Genomic DNA, 4,670 nt, shown 5'->3' with positions numbered 1-4,670 from the left:
GTGTGCTCCCTGTAAAGAGGAAATGAAGCAAGGACAATGAAAGAGTACAGATACCGTACAGCATATCATCTTAAATATATAAAAACAATCGTGACATAATGTAGTTGTGATGGTAACTTTCTGAATAAATTCTGAAAAAAAAAACAACCTAACAGCTGTGCTATTTAAATCCAGGCCAGCATTCATTGGTCATGTTAGCCTAAACTAACAGGGGGCGCTGGAATTCATCCATGTTCATCAGCATTTAGGTCAAGTCTCTGTGTGTCTGTGTGTGTGTGTCCAGCAGCTCCATCCATTCAGCCCCGGTTATTGTGAACAGTCATCAGGGAGTACATGCTTCTTATAAAGGAAACTCAATTGGGCTTCTCACTTTCGCTGTGATCAGACAGGCTATCTGGTGGCACAGATGTGCGTCACTACTCTGTGCTTTGTCTCATTCAGCAGGGTTTAATTATAAGACCTGAAATGTCTTGGGAAAGGAAGACCTGTGCCAGGTGCCTGTCTGTAATTAAACTAGTTGATTATACGCTGTAAAAAAAAAAAGTCCAGAAGTCAGTATATTAGTGATTTGGCCAATATATAACTTCTTTAAAATGTGAAATTATTGACTTAAATTTAGTTTTAATTTATTTTTCATTTGATTCATAGATTTTTTAAATCAAATTTACTTAAAGCTTTCGCAAAATTAGGCCCACACTGTAAAATGTAATTGCAACATTACTTACAAATATCAAGTGGTCTTAACTGATATGTCCTTACTTTGTTGACTCCACTAAGTTACATTTAGTTAGTTGAGTTATCACTCAAAGCAGAAACATCAGCTGATCCACTATTCAATCGGTGATAATAAGTAACTAGAAACTAACACCAGGTTAATGACTGAAGGCATTTATATTGATATTTCAGTTTGTTTTTAAACACATTAAATATTAATAGATATCTGGAAAAGTGAGATAACAAAGAATCCTTAATACTTTCATCAGCTTTACTCCAGATTTATGCTAGAATTAGAATGTTAAAATGCTCATAAAGACATTGAATTGATAGTGTAAAGAATTAGTTCCTTCAGCAAACATGTCTGGCAGACACACACTGTTACTGAATGTACTGTCCTTCTAATTAACAGCAAACTAGTACAAAAGGTACAAACAGGACAAGTGTCATTCTGTGTGGCAGAGGAGGGTTTTTACTAATCAGCAGCTGCCTTGAGGTTCCACAGTGGTATCCCTGTGCAGTCATAAAAAAAGCTAAAACTCTGACATATTAAAGCAGCAGAGATAATATACTGCACAGACAGCACTGGAATATTGTGGTCTGTTATTGCTGCAGGTTCCAGCTGGACAGTACTGATGGGAGTATATGCTAATTCTGGCAGGATTTACATAGGAATCGGCCAATTTACTCTACAGCCACTCACGGTTTAGGCAAGTTATCAATTGATTGACAGCTGCATGGAATACAAATCAACACTTTTTTTTCTGTTTGTCCTCTGATGAGTTCTGTTGAAACAGTCAACTTATTGAGATGCCTTTGATATCTGGCAATATTTGGGACAGTGCTCAAGTTTCATGTCCAGAGGAAATAATAATGAGAGAAATACAAGTTGTTTAACAGCAATAAGCCCCCTGCTAATGACAGTTAAACTATGGATAATTCATGTGCAGGGAAAAATCAGTGTGGCTTGGCAGATTTTCATTCTGTTTGAAGTTGACCCAAATGCTGTCACTTTCATTTTCAATTTTTCACAACCAGGACTCATCCTGAAGCTCATTTACTTTGAGTCAGTGCGTATTTCTGCATCCACAAACCCCCTCTGCCTCTCCATGTATTCCCAGACTGACTCTGTGATGGTGAGGTCAGGGCTCTGAGGGGATTGTACCATCTGTTGCAGGGCTGGTGTCTGTCCTAGGTGAAGATGCTTCTTGTGGAATAAATTGCAATAGATTAGACACCTGATGCTATTACATAATAGAAAAGACTTAGACACCTGATCCAGACCTGATGCCATAGTACCCAATCAACATTGTAAGGGTTTCAGGTGACATTATTATTATAGATATATTATTATTATAATTTAGCAGGGAAATTGCTAAAAAAAATGCTACACATAGGCAGCTTGCTCACTGAGTCCATTGCACCTATGACTATTTTTGAGTAAATTCTCAGTTCAAACAGCTCCAGCAAGGTGTGATGCCTCTCTCGGCCCACAATTTTTGCATTCGTCACCCCCGTTACCTGCAGGTGGCCTGTCATCCATCTGTATATTACTATCTAATGGGTCAAAAGCAGGCTCTGCGCTTTATGAAATGAGACTGTGCTGCTAAGTTACGCCTCTCAATCAGCTGTAACTTTGAATAAAGATGTATGTGTGCAGGTATGTTGGCTCTGAGTGGTGAAATGGTGATCAAGAAAACACAACCTGATCTGAAAACTTTAATAACGGATGAATGAGTGTAAACATTATTGAAAACAATGCAAGATTTTTATACTTTAAATTGCATGAAAACATTAGACTTGGGGGTGAAAAGGTGGATGAAGCTCCTGCCCAACTACCTAAGGCCCCGTTCACACTGGAGAAAGTCAATCCAGCTAGAGCGGGATTGTATCTGGATAGCCTTTAAGATGGATACGTTCAGACCTATTTTCAAATCTGGCTATCACACACATGTGTCCGCGCTCAATGTCCTCCAAACAGCTAGGTGGCACCTCATAAGATACAGAGTCAGTTCAGGCCACGGTAGGACCGAGTGTGTGCATGCCTCATGCGTTTTTTTTTTTTTTTGTCCCGTGTTGCTCATTCTTTCTTTTTTTTTTTTTTTTTCAAAAACGCAGTTTATTCCTTTGTAGCCATGTCGAAAATAAACTCGGGGCAAATCTGTCATAGTTCGACAGTTGTTTACATACGGCTTTTGTACATGACCGGACATTGCCCCTGTGAACCGGAAGTATCACGTCGCTAGCCGTTCAGACCTGAGCCACATTTGAGCCAATCCGGCTAGTTCCACCTCCTGTGAGGTGGACCAAGATCTATCCGGATATATCCAGATACGGCCTGAATCCCGCTCTAGCCGGATTGATTTCCCCAGTGTGAATGGGGTCTAACACTACTGCTAATGTTTGTCATCAGGCCAAACCCCCTGGTCTGATGACCATTTACTTTTGTTTACTACTTGTTTCACTCTTTGTTTTAGTCTAATCTACAGGGTTAGGTTTAAGAAGAAGTTGTTGCCATGGTAATAAGTCTGTGCTCTCTGGTATAGCTCACGCTACATTCCCGCCATCTTTGTCATCTTAAGGTTTTAGTAAGTTTGGTTTCCTGTTCTATTTTGACGTATTTTGTATTCGCTTTTTTTGTTTTTCTGTCAAACAATTTTCAGTGAAACAAAAAATATGTATCCTGCACTCATCTGTTCTATATATTATTTTAGGATCTATCCCATATAATTTGTACATTTACTGTAGGTTTAAACAACAGTACTATATTTACCAATAAAATATTTCCAATAGAAGAAGAAGAAGAGAAGAAGAAGTACTCATATAAAATCCTGGTCTTTACAGGCACAGGTAAGCCTGTTTTGTTTTTTTGCTGCCCGTCTGAACTGAGTTAATATTGGCATCAGGAGCATCAACACAGTTCTGAGTGTGTGTCTATTTTAGCTCGGTGATGCTCTTGGTGTGCGTCACCCTCCTCGTCAGACATCTAAAAACAGCACCCTGGATGTGTGAAAGACCACCGCCACAGACACCCAGTTTCACCACCTTCGAGTGGAAACATCTGAATTCTGCAGCGGTCCGGCTAATTATAATGAAACACCTTGGCTCTTCTATTTCAATATTATTGCCTGAGACCTTGCAATGAATGGATGTGACAGCTGTTTAAATGAATTTTATTAAGCAGCAAATGTTATGTTGATGTAGCTGAGACATCATGCACATACTCCATCAAAAAACAATCTGTAGTGGGAAATCAGCAGCAAAAACAGCACTACAAAACAAGTTAAAACTTAACATGGCCAATAAAGTCATGATAATGAACATTTTTATTTTCACTTTTTATCATATTGTACACTAGTGAGAGAGAAACTCCTCTCCTAGTACTGCTGTAAAAGTAGTGTTAGCACATTGCTTTGGCTTCATGGCCCTCATGTGGCCCCTTATGTAAGAAGTGTTGTGTGGCATGGGGCCTTCCTCTATCCTTATTTTCATCTTTTATCTAGCATGAAAATGACACACTGTAAGAAAACATCCCCTATTTACTATATAGTGACCAATGTGTAGAAAACCACGACTGGTCTTTATTCTAACACACAACAGACAAAAAACACACAGATTTTTTGATTTTGACAGGAGTTGCTGCAGGTACCGTTTCCATGACGACCAATTATGTATCTCACACGCACACACAGCCGATGGAGATGAAGTCATTACCATGCTTCTTTGCTCTCTGTGTGTTCAAACACACTGTGCCGATGGCCATTTGCTTTTGTTTTGTGCTGCTGTAAAACTAGTCATCATGGTCAGTGATGTCACTGATACTTTACAGTGGTATTTTTCTAGACATGGAAAGTCTTACAAATAAAATAAAAAATAAAAATGGAACTATACAACAAGTTTTACAATGAAAACATGATGAAAATTCTCATGGCTCCATTGGACCCCATTCATTTTGG

This window comes from Parambassis ranga, chromosome 9 (assembly GCF_900634625.1).
Source record: "Parambassis ranga chromosome 9, fParRan2.1, whole genome shotgun sequence".
NCBI lineage: Eukaryota > Metazoa > Chordata > Actinopteri > Ambassidae > Parambassis > Parambassis ranga.
The sequence above is the reverse complement of the archived record's forward strand: the minus strand, read 5'-3'. Positions refer to the sequence as shown.